Source organism: Lepidochelys kempii, chromosome 2 (genome assembly GCF_965140285.1).
Source record: "Lepidochelys kempii isolate rLepKem1 chromosome 2, rLepKem1.hap1, whole genome shotgun sequence".
Taxonomy (NCBI): domain Eukaryota; kingdom Metazoa; phylum Chordata; order Testudines; family Cheloniidae; genus Lepidochelys; species Lepidochelys kempii.
This window is the reverse complement of record NC_136381.1, coordinates 107091979-107104123: the sequence shown is the minus strand read 5'-3', so window position 1 is coordinate 107104123 and position 12145 is coordinate 107091979. Positions and strand designations below refer to the sequence as shown.

General features: G+C 39.4%; 1 protein-coding gene across 15 annotated transcripts in view; it reads left to right on the top strand.

Annotated features, from left to right (window-relative positions):
• Positions 1-12145, top strand: part of LOC144930211 (uncharacterized) — a 778762-nt gene that overhangs the window by 648754 nt on the left and 117863 nt on the right. For 7 of the 15 annotated variants that reach the window (XR_013635334.1, XR_013635331.1, XR_013635333.1 and 4 more), the window contains one exon: positions 11067-11153. The gene's annotated coding sequence lies outside the window, so the exon portion shown is untranslated. Of the gene's footprint in view, positions 1-11066; positions 11160-12145 lie in introns of those variants that run through there. The other 8 variants (XM_078851599.1, XM_078851597.1, XM_078851600.1 and 5 more) reach the window with 2 other exon arrangements.

Genomic DNA, 12145 nt, shown 5'->3' with positions numbered 1-12145 from the left:
CAGGTTTACATTGATTTAACGCTGCCAAATTCTACCTAAAGTCCTAGTGTAGACCAGGGCTTAGTGTCTCAGACCTGACTGTATGAGTGAATAGCTCAGTCTCCTTGGGCCATTAATTCTTCAGTGATTCCTCCTGTGACTAGCGCAACCCACATAGGCACTGGAACTATGGGTGCTGGGGTGCTGCCGCACCCCTTGGCTTGAAGTGGTTTTATTCATATACAGGGTTTACAGTTTGGCTAAATGGCTCTCAGCACCCCCATTATACAAATTGTTCCAGCACCTCTGCTCCCATAGCTTCTTTGCTTCCAGCCAGGCTGCCAGTTGTGGTAGTAGTTACTGTGATGTGGCCATCTAATCGCTGGTGATAAGACTGAGACCAAGAAACCCGTGTAGGCCATAGAATGGCTATCAGAGAGTAATAGCTTTTGGCCACCACTGACCTGGCTTAGAGTGAACCTAGTGACCTAGAAGTAAAAGGTTGTGGCTCTCATTAAAAATCCCCTAAGCTACGCTGACCTCTTTACTGTTCTGGAAAAACTGTGTTTAATCAGATTAGCTGAATTAGAAACTACATGATCTCAACAGTTAAAAACAATGGCATAGAAACCTTGTTTTCAATTCAGAATGCCCAGACATTAGACAGATGGGGTCTGCTTGATATGAGATATACAAATAGCAACTTCCACATGAGACAAATGTAGCACTGCTCCTACTACTTTGACTGCAGAGAGGCTTCCATCTCTTGGTACAGTTGCTGCCCAAGAATCATGCAGGTCCTTTTTTAGGTTTATCTGGTGAATCCAGCCAGTGAGTTGGCGAAAGGGTTAAAAATTTGTTATTGCTCTAATATGTGGCCACAAGTTGGTAGAAACACAACACTTGTTCATGCATGTATCTAAGGTAGGGCCCACCTCAGGGTCAGTCTTCATGGGAAAAGATAGAGCATCACAATTTTACACAAACTGTCTGGTATAACAATGAAAACTAGAGATATGCTGCATCTGCCTTATAAGCACTGTGCAGCTACACTGCAACTTCAATCAAAATGTAAGTCTGCCTGTGATGATTATCTGTAAAAGAACAAAGTGGCAAACATCTGATATTTGTGCCAAGTAACAAATTTTCCTTGTTTTTCTTGTTCGGCAAGTTTTTAGCACCATTTTTACAAAGACCATGTCTACTCAGAATTCCCAGACTATGAGTCAGCCACATTCTGTTATGAACCTGTAAGGTCACATGATGTGGTGTGATGAAACGTTACCTTATGAAGGGGTCAGAGGAGTATTTCAAAGGATCACTTTCAGATTTAAAAATATAAAGCTGTTTCCTAACGCTTCATTTTATTCTTTTGGGACCTTGCCAGACAGTTAGCCAACAGTTCATGATACCTAGTATTCTGATTTATAGAAGCTTCTGCTGTTTTCTAGACAGTTTATGAACCTCAGCACCACAGGGTCTCGCAAACATTACATACTTTATTCTCACAACAACCCTGTGTGAGAGGGAAGTATAATTATCATCATTTTTACAGATGTCGAGGAATGCCCAGGTGTTAATTTACATGTAAACAGGCAGATAGAGAAACACATCATGACTTACATAGTGACTTCTACACCATCTCACCTCCTGGAGTAAGGGGCATGGCTGGCTAGTCTCCAGCAATGCTTAGTGACCAGAATAGCTCTTTGGGGCCATGAGCTGCCAGGCAAAAGTTAGAGCAGCCCTGAGGCTAAGACACTTGGGAGACAGTAATTGACTTAATCTGAGCTAGCAATTACTGAGTAAGACAGAAAGTTTCCCATTCTATAGCCCTCCAAACCATCACTATAAAGCACTCAAGTGACATAAGCAGGTCTCATATCGCAACAGGTTGTGCTGCCTTGAGGAACAGCTTGCCACTGATTCTGTAAGGTGAAAGCCATTAAAATGAAGCTATTCGTCTAATTTGCAACATGCAAGCCACAATTACACAAGCAAGTCATTCTTGTCAGGCCATTATGGATGACATTTTGCAAAGACAATACAGTATTATGAAATTAATAGGATCATACCAAAAATAGGGTAATTTAAATGCAATACCACCATTACAGATACCTAAGAACAGGTTAGAGCAAAAGAGTGGATAATAAATATGATCTTTTGTGGCCTGCCTATTATCTGCATATTCTTATTCCTCCGATTACATTTTACACTATTTTTACTTTGGTGAGTAAGGGCTGAAGCATTGGACCCTTGTGATAGGTTGCTACTAAGCGCCAATTCAGGAAAGCATCCTGACTCAGAAAGAGCAGGTAAATGTATACTTCGTGCTTTCCTGATTAGGGATGGATTTATGCATGTGCTTAAGAAAAGTGCTGTTCGGAATTGGAATCTAAGATTCTGAGTCGAACCCACTGAAGTCAGTGACTTTAGTGGACTTTGCATCAGGTCCTAAAATGGTATTAAAAAAGTCCCTGATAACTAGGATGATGTATGATTTAATAGTGAGTTGTGATAAATAAACTAATGTACAGCCTATATTTGTATTGATTTATTTAACCCCCTTGTCACCCCTTATGGGTTTTAAAATTTTTTTTATTCTTTGTTTAAAAAAAAGAAAATATTATGAAATTTTTGTCTGTGAACTGGGTGAAAGGTTGATCAATTCCATTACTTTGAAATCCTAACAGCACCACACATTCCCACCACCATTGCAGCCTTTTTCAGTCTGGGTCTTGGGAAAAGGTGAGAGCTGCAGGCTGGGAGCTCAAACAATTTCCACACAATACACACAAAGTTCCTTTGCCTGATTATGTTGTAGCTCATTTTTAACAAATGTCAAAATGGAAAATCAAGTTGTCATTCCACATACTGAGCCCTTTTTTGCAAAACAGAGGGCCTTTATGAGGAAGCAACAATTTATGGTACAGTATCATAGGTGTCCAGTGAGTTGCATGATGGGTGTATGGAGTAACCTGGGGGGTTCCTCAAAAGAAACACAAGTTGGAAATCATGATTTACATCTATGAGTCTCATTTATCCCAAAAGTTTCTTATTTTATAAATGAACATATGTGTAATTTGAAGTCATGGTATGGAGTCTGGCTTGTGAATGCTTTCTTTATAAAAACATTCATAGCATACGTGGGATAGTAGTTTTTTATTCTAATTATTTAATAAATAAAACAACACACGTTGTATTGATTAGAGTATTTCAGTCATCATTTATACTGTCATGGACTGTCACACTGATCTGTATTCAAAGAAGATACTATAGAATGTTTAAAAATAATTATATAATAGAAGCACCTCCCTTACATATATATATCATACAGATTTGGTATCTTAGTATTCATAGTTTTCATTTTTTATTTCAGACTTTGTGGCGGGGTGGGGGCATTAAATGTTTATCTTTTACAGTAGACCTACTCTTGTTCTTATTAAACTCCTAGATGTTTTGCCATTTATTTCAGTGTGAACAGGATTGGGTCAAATATGTATATCTATGTGATAACATAGACCCCAAACCTACAACGAGCTCTGAGCAGGAGGAACCCCATATCCACATATGAGCTTTCAGAATTAAGTCTTTAGTTATCTTCAAAACTGTCAGCATTAGGCCAGACTCTATGCAAACAATCTAAATAGGAACAAAGCTTCTTTAATATTGAGGAGCTGTTAAATATTATAATAAGAGCTTATCTTACTTTTCAGACCTTGGAAACCATATCTGGATTTTTGGTGCAGTTTGTCTTGCTAAGCAGTGCTAGCAATATGTATCTACAACTAGGTTATTGTACTTCTTTTTCAACCCCCTGTGGGCATAGGGTCAGCTGGTCACTTTACCTCTACTAAACTTGAAGATAATGCTAACTGGGCATATCCTAATTTGTAATAAAAATACCAATATGGATTATTCCTTATCTGTTTGCTAGTATGTTCCGTACTGCTCCATGCTAGAAAAGGCACTTCTAAAGAATAGGACAAGATAAAAATGAAAAATGTCAGTCCCTGTTTTTCTTTCTGGATGCAATTCATCCTGTGAAGAGACCTCAAGCGCAGTCTTCATCACCATTTAAGACCCTAGTCTCAAATCCAATGCCCCACAAACAGTGCAAGTAGTTTGTTCATAGCCCAGCCCCTATCTTGCCCTGCAAGTCACTTCCTCTCTGACCCCATTCATGTGGGTGTAATTCACTGGTCCGAGTATGTTACTTCTCTTTCTCTGTCTGTGGCCAGTCCCCAGAGGACGTGAGCCTGTTACAGCTCTCAGCTGGACAGCATCATTCTTTAGCTCAAGTTGTAGAGACTTATGTTCTTAATTCTAGAGTTCTGGGGTTCAGCCATCATCTCGGTGGAAATGGTGGCCATCAAATTGGCACAGAGGAGCTACTGCAGAGCTGGGCCCTCTGTCACCCCCATCACCATACGTACCCAAAAATCTTATTTCCTCTTCCAAAGGAGAACCACATTTGTTCCACTTCTAGGAGAGCTTTCTATGCTGGTGGAGTGGAGGGTTGAAGTTGTCCCTTAACCCAAGCTTTAAGTGTGGCTTAAGAGTTGCTGAGGGCCTTTCCTGGGGGAATTCCACCATGGAAATAGCCTTGTTGTATAACTCATGTGAAGTTCTACGTTTGGTAGCATACAACGTGTATTGTGCTGGCCTCCCCTTTACCCCAGTTCTTTGCTTCCATTAAGGAGAATGCGTGAGTGCGGGTATATGCATCTGTCAGTTTATCTCTGAGAAAGCAAAAAGGAGATTTGAATCAATGTGGTGCTTAGTTCAGGAGCACTGTGCACAGAGGCTTAATGTTCAGCATTACTGAGGACATTCTCAGACATAATGACTTAGTTTACTTGGCAAAGCCCAGTCTGAAAAGGGGAGATGCCTACAAATGAAGCCTCATAAAAGGATATAATTAAACACTGATGCTCCTCAGAATGAAAGAGCTTTGAGATAATGACTACAATGATACACTATACCAATGGAAACAAGATATACCACAATTATATATTTGCAGGTTGATTTAATCTGACAGGATTCTTAGCAATAGTGGGTTTGGCCTTGCTGGGCAAAAACAGCACAGTCCTGTGTGCCCTGTAAATGAGGCATTTATTTATCTTTTATAAATTTATATGTATCAATTAGCAGACTTCCTAATCCAGCTGGAAGTTAGCGTCTGTTGAAAATATATCGCTTTATTTGCCATTTTGGCATAGAGTAATTCTTTATGCTCAGACTAGGAGGTTTCTACAGTTCCCTCCCCCTGCCCCATTCCCTGGTTCCCTCCTGGGGAATTATTTTTAATTTTCAACATATGATTTTATGTATATATATCATAGCAGCACCTCCCTCTACTGTAAAACACTTTTAATAGTCATGAGGCAGTGCTGTAATGTACACAGCTATCGTAAATCTAGAGTGTGCCCAAATCCTGGTTCTGTAGAAAAATCTCTGTCGGGATCTTGGAATAGTGCCACGGAGGCAGCTAATCCCCCTCTCTTCCCTCTTTCCCCCCCCCTTCTATTCACAAGTGGTAAAATCTGCACACAGAGGATTCCTCACACATGTGAATCTTGGGTCATAGTCTGGCTCAAATTGTCTTGCACCTTTCAGACATACAAGTAGATAAGCTTACCTCAGAATTTGCAATGTGGCATTATACCACTATTGCTGAGGTAAATTTCTCTATTTGTGGTTCTAAGGCATTATCTGTTGTGACTGAAATGTTTTAAGGGCCCTCCTGTATTTTATTATCAAACTACAGTACTGGAACATGGTTATTAAAAGTGTAAGATAGGAAAAGGAGTATACCGATGTTATGATACAAAATAAAAAAGATGCTGACAAGAAAGAAACTCTGACTCCTACAGATACAAACGACTAGCAGAGTTAGCAGGACAAATGGCACCAAAAATCCAGATGTGGAGGAGATATCCAAAGGGCATTACAGGGTAAACACACCTTATAATATACTGGAAAAAATTGCTTTCCAGTAGTCATGGCGGATCTTAGCTGTGATGTTCTTCTCACTTTGCATGTGCCAAATTCCCACTGGGGTTCCTAGCAGTCTGGGACCTGTAGGGGCATCAACATATCAGAGCTGAAAGCAGTGTTCTCTCCTTGATCTTTTAAAATCAAAATGTTACAGATTCATTTCAGGTCTTGTCACACCTCCATACTCGATGTCCTTAGTATTTGCCAATGTTCTGTAGTTTGGAGTGGTAATCTGGCAGCATTTTACAAGGAACAATTTTGGGAACTACCTTTACAAAAAACAACCAAACTTCCAGGTTTTGTTTTCAGTGTTCACCCTCAGGTAGCAAAGGCCTTTTATAGTTACCCAAGGCAAAGGCAAATAACAGGCATTTGGATTCTTTCTCAGATAACAATATTAGGATGGGGAGGAAGGTGTGGCACATTGTGTAGTCGTGCATATTTACTAGATATTGGTGAACAGAGTGAAGACTGCGGTAACTTTCCATAGACATGGGTAGCATTTAAATCAAGTCAGCATTGACTTCTTGATCCTAGCTTTGGAAAATATTTATAGTTTTCTTTTTCTTTTAAATTATATGTGCGCTGTGTCAGGTTTGGACAGGGTAGGGATAGCAAGTCATTTTGGGAATCAGTTGCACAGCTTTCACGTGCACAAGGGGGGGAGGGATTGAGTTACCGTGGGGCATAGAGGTTCAATTGACTGCAGACAGCACACTGTGCTTGGCATCTTTCAAAGGAAGATGGAGGAATTCATTTGGAAATGATCCACTGATTTTTTAAAACAAAACAGACTCCAAGGGACAGGAGCTGAAATTCCACCTCCTTCGTAGCAACACCCAAGTCTGCATATTATGTTACAGATCTCGCTCACATTTATGATTCAATTTAGGAGATAATGTCAATGAAATTGAACATTGTGACTGGATAATAGTCACCTGCTGAAAGATAAATGCGGAGGCTAAGACATTTATTTTCAAAGCAGGAGACTATTTTTGAGTCATAAAAGTTCAATTCCATTGATATTATTATGATTATATCAAATGATTTGTAAAATAAAATAAATGAGGTCTACTCTCCCTGGCAAGCCAAAAGAAGACCCATGTATTATATTCCATTGTGCTTTGTTGAAAAGCGGCATTATGACTGGCTCAGAAAGAGGGAGTAAGTCAGAGAGAGGATTTGTTCTGTGCTTCAGCAAACCAGAAAACTTATTTTCTTTCTCTATAATCTGTCATCTCTGTCTCTCTTGTTTATCTATCTAGGCACCAATCTTCATAGTACCTAAGAATCCTAGACTAGTGTCTACATTTACTGAACCACTGAATTTTGACTTTTGAATTGAGTTCTGTGGGTGCATTTTTTCCCCTATAGTTGAAAGCTAGACCTGACGTTACTGGCTAACACTGATTTCATACAGTATATTTCATACAATAACTATGTTAAAAGAGGCATAGGGTTGCAACGTCAAACACTAGACAGTTAGGAAATGTCAGAATCAAGGCTGTCTGTGCAGCCTTAATTCAGCCCCCTTATACATATGAATGATGACACGTGTTTTTATTTACATGGTCTCCTGACTGCTCTGCTCCTATCCCCCTTTCCCAACGCTTCTTCTAGTTCCCCCTCCTCCTCACTCCTGCCCCTATCCTCTCCCTCTGCTCCTATTCACCTCTGACCTTTCCTTGTTTCTATTCCACTCCCATCTAGGCCCTTCCCCCTCTCCTCTCCTATCCATTCCAGTCAAGCAATTTCCTCCTCCTTCCGCTTGCTTTCTGGGCACCATCAGGGGGACCACTGAGACACGAGGAGAGACAGTCTCCCTGCTCTCAGTTCCCATGTCCAATATCACAGCAGGCAGAAAGAGAAATTGCAAGGAAAGCCAGCTCAGCCCCTGCAGCCCTGGGCTAGAGCACGCTCAGTCCCTCTGTGGTGATGGCATATGTACAGTCCAGACAGTATGCGGAAGAAGTGAGGGGCTGGAGCATGCTCAATACAGATGGCATCTTCATAGAATCTAATAGCCAATCTCTAACAAGTCTTTACTGAGCATGTGCAGATTGAGATTTTTCAGAGGCTCATAAATTGGCCAAATTTGGGCAATTTTTCACAGGGATGGCAAAAGGCATATCCCTGATACCAGGGTGTCCCTCTTGCCAAATTTCAAATTCCTGTTCTGAAGCCTGGTAGTGCAAGAACCTCTCAGTGAAATGATTGTAAGATTTTTTTAACATAGGCAGAACAACATATTCTCTTCTGCTCAGAAATACCTGGACCATTTTAGCTGAAACTTTCAAACATAATAAGCATAATTAATAATAATGCACACTGAGGCAGACATCTGGCATGGAAAAGTTCATCCCGAAATTACAGTTTGGCATAGTTATAAGCAAATTAAAACAGGGTCTTAAAATGGAAAGTGTTAGTGCTACCTATATTTAAGTTTACCTACCAGCCCTCCCTATAATAATAAATGCTTGTCTGACTGGGCTAGGTTCACCAAAGGAGGCATTCACTAAAAAAAGGTCCACTGGTGGCACTGATAAGTGTGGGCAGATTGAAAATTTGACTAAGCCTCCACAAAAGTCTAGCTTGTGGAGGCTGCAACAGGGCAGGATCAGCACATGTCCTGGCCCGATCCTCCACACATGTACACTGCTAACTATTAGCACTCATATTTTGCATTGTGATGCTCCGGAAGGGATATGAGGTTACAACAGCTTTCCTCTGCCATATGTCCAGTCCTTCCATCAGGCCGCCTTTCCACTTTGGCCCCCTTCATCTGCATTACAATCTTTAAAATGTTGCCATTTTCTTAATGAATTTTACTGTGGTATTTATGGCAGTCTTTATAGGTAGTACAGGAAATCCTGCAATAACATCTGTGACTTTCAAACACCCCATGCTATGGGAGATTTTATGTATTTTAATTTATATATAGTATAAAGAAAAATATAAAAGACTAAGATATTTGGGGCTAGGATTGCCTTTGTTTTTATGATATGTATGTACAGCACCTGAAGTCTTGATTAGAGTCTCTATGCACCACTATACTACAAATAACAAATAATAGCAAAGATATTTAGTCACACTTCTCAGACAACTAGGGAAAATAAGAGTATGCTAGTAACAGTCTCACTGAGAGGCAAAAAGAAAGACTGCAGCTGTTCATCTTCTTTTATTTGTTTAGGTGAATACACTGCAATATGCATACTTAGTTGGCTTCTTTGGGAAGAGCATTATCGATTTTCTGTGTCTATTTTAATTAAAAAACAAATTGTTGCAAATCAAATAGGTTACTACCAAAAGACAAAGTAGGATTACGTCAAAATAATAAAAATCTATCAATACTATGAAGGGTCTGCCTATTCTTGAAACATTACACCTGGGTGTTGTTCAGAACCCTACAGTGCTCATGGACAGTCCAATTTGCTTTCTGTGCAAAAGCTTTAAAAAGCATAAAGTGGAGTATATTGCTTGATGTTTTCATTACTTTTTCATAAGAAGTCAGCTATAACACAAGTATTTCATTTCACACTGTACGCAGGAGGTCTTGCATGCTGGGCACAAAACACAAAAGACAAACTCAGATTCAAAAATCCCCAGATTTTATTCTATACTTAGGGACTACATGGGATTGATTTACAGAATGTGTTTACATTTTTGACCATCTATATTGGTCATATATCTTCATATGAATATGAGCTGCCTCAAACATCAGTGAAATATTCTAAGTATGCTGGAAAGAAAAGTAATGCATAATTTAATAAGGAATACCAAAGGAAATGTGCAATCCTTGACAAAGTTTGGAAATTGTTAATCAAAAAATGTGACCCTGGAGACAGCAAGCACCGTTAATAGTAAAGGTGTTCGATGCATTTGTTATTTCTATGGTGCAACGAAGGAAAATGATTTCTATGGGGAATAGTCTCAAATTCAGTATTGCAGATACAGTTATCTCCACCAATAGTTTTATAAATGCAATATAGTTAAGATATTCATAGGAATTATTAATAGAAATCTGAGTTTTTCCACAATGGGAAGTGCATAACTCTCATAGTTCTCATAGGGAAAAGAAAACAATTTATCTACTTTTGAAATTAAACAATACACATACTGTAAGGCATGCTGTGTAATACCGGCATTGTATCAAATTCAAATTTCAAACTTGTATCAAATTGTATCAAATTTGTATCAAATTGTATCAAATTTTATCATCAAAGGTGATGATAAAATTGCATTAATTAAATATCCTTTCATTTACTAAGAAGACCTTATGCTCAGACACCCTTAGACTTACGAACACTGACTCACTAATGTAAGAGCTTAAAGGAATATAAGTTACACACCAATGAGGTCGACAAAGTTGTAAGTTAACATAGACTCAGATTCAGTGGACCAAGTTCAGAAGTATATTTGAAAGAGCTTCATAGTAGTAAGCAGGTGTGAATCTAAGCAAATCTAAGTTAATTTAAGTCTAAGGAATTGGTGAAATGTATACACTGAGGGAGGCCAGACAACGGTATAGTACACCAACTTAAAAACTCCCTCTAGACTTACTTAGACTCACCCCTAACAACAGCCCCCCTCCTTCCCTGCTCTTTCCAGCAAACCAAGGCCTTGTTCTTTCTAAGAAGGACTAGAAGTAACACTGAAAATACCAAGTAGGAAGAAGTCTAGGAGCTTGCTTTTACTATCTACTCTTCAGCATAACTAAGTTCAGTCAGCGGTACAAAAAAACAACTGGGACTCACACACAATGTATAAATACACAATGTATAAATTTGAGAGCTGTCTCCTACAGTGGTAGGCTCAGATTATGCCACTCGCCACTAAAGAATTTCAACTTGTTGGGGTTTTTTAATCCCAAAGTAGCCATGGGATAACCATGCTATTATGAAACCCTAATTGTTTTCCTATCATTTGGATAGGAGGCATATATGATGTTATCCATTGTGACAATGTTATTAATTCACTGCGACAATAAACCATGGCTATCTGTAATGTGCACACTGCACACTGAAATTCATATGCTATATTAGCTAATAACGTGGGATTTTATCTGTCCCTTTTCATTTGTTTTGCAGACAGCTCTTCATGCAAATTTCAGATGTCTCCCTCTCGGTGGCAACTCATTGTATCTCTTTGTATGATGCCAGGGCCTTCACATCATATACAGGGTAAGAAACACTGGACCTTATTTTTCCTACTTCCAATATCATTCATTTTTGTAAAATTTCTGTAATTATCAGCTGAAACTTCTTTTCATATGTGTAAAATCATAACCATTACAAAATGGAGCACTTTTCTATACCATAGTAGTGGAACAGATTAGAATGGAGTTTGTGTTGTCATATACATGCACGTGTTTAGAAAAATGCTGGCCTAACCACAAGCCTTCATTGTCTTGAGAAACAGCCACGTCTCATTCTCCTTCAGTGGGCATGGAAAGCATTCAGGATTGAGGCACCTGATCTATGGATAATCAGAGAAGTTTACTTTCTAGTGTGAGCAATCTGCTACTTTCCATGGATGCTAAAAAGACTGTACTTAAAAGAATCAAGACCCCACTTACATGTGTTCCTAATTTGTGAGTTGTCCCATTCACTTCAGCAGGACAACTCCTTTGTAAAATCAAGCATTCAAGGAAGCATTTGTAGGATTGAGGATTTAGTTTAGCAATCTGAGGCCTCACTGTAGGCAAAGCTGGCAATGCTCCCTTTAGTTTAGGCTGCCTAACAGTTTCCTTTATAAGATCCTGTTTCCATTACTTATAACGTTAACCATTTGGGGTGAAATTTTCCAGAACGGGTGCCTGCTTCAGGCTGAAGTTATTTCTGAAGTTTCAGCAAAAACAGTTGAGCCATTTCTGAGAATGAGATCATGTTGTTTTGCTAATGTTAGAAAATTCTTACAGCCATTTAACTGAGAACCTCCCGTGCTTCCATGCTTTGGAGCAGTGATTTGAAATGTTGCAGGAGAGTCTCCCTAGGGTGAGAGATGTGTCTTTTGCTGCTCCTGTGAAATCAACAAGTTATAAGCCTCGGAAAATCACCATTTGCCCATGCTTAGGAGACTTGTCAGAGTTTGGCAGCAAAATTCTCTAAAGATTCTATCCACACTGAGTACACGCCTCCATCCCCACAGAGTTCCATGCCCACCCCAG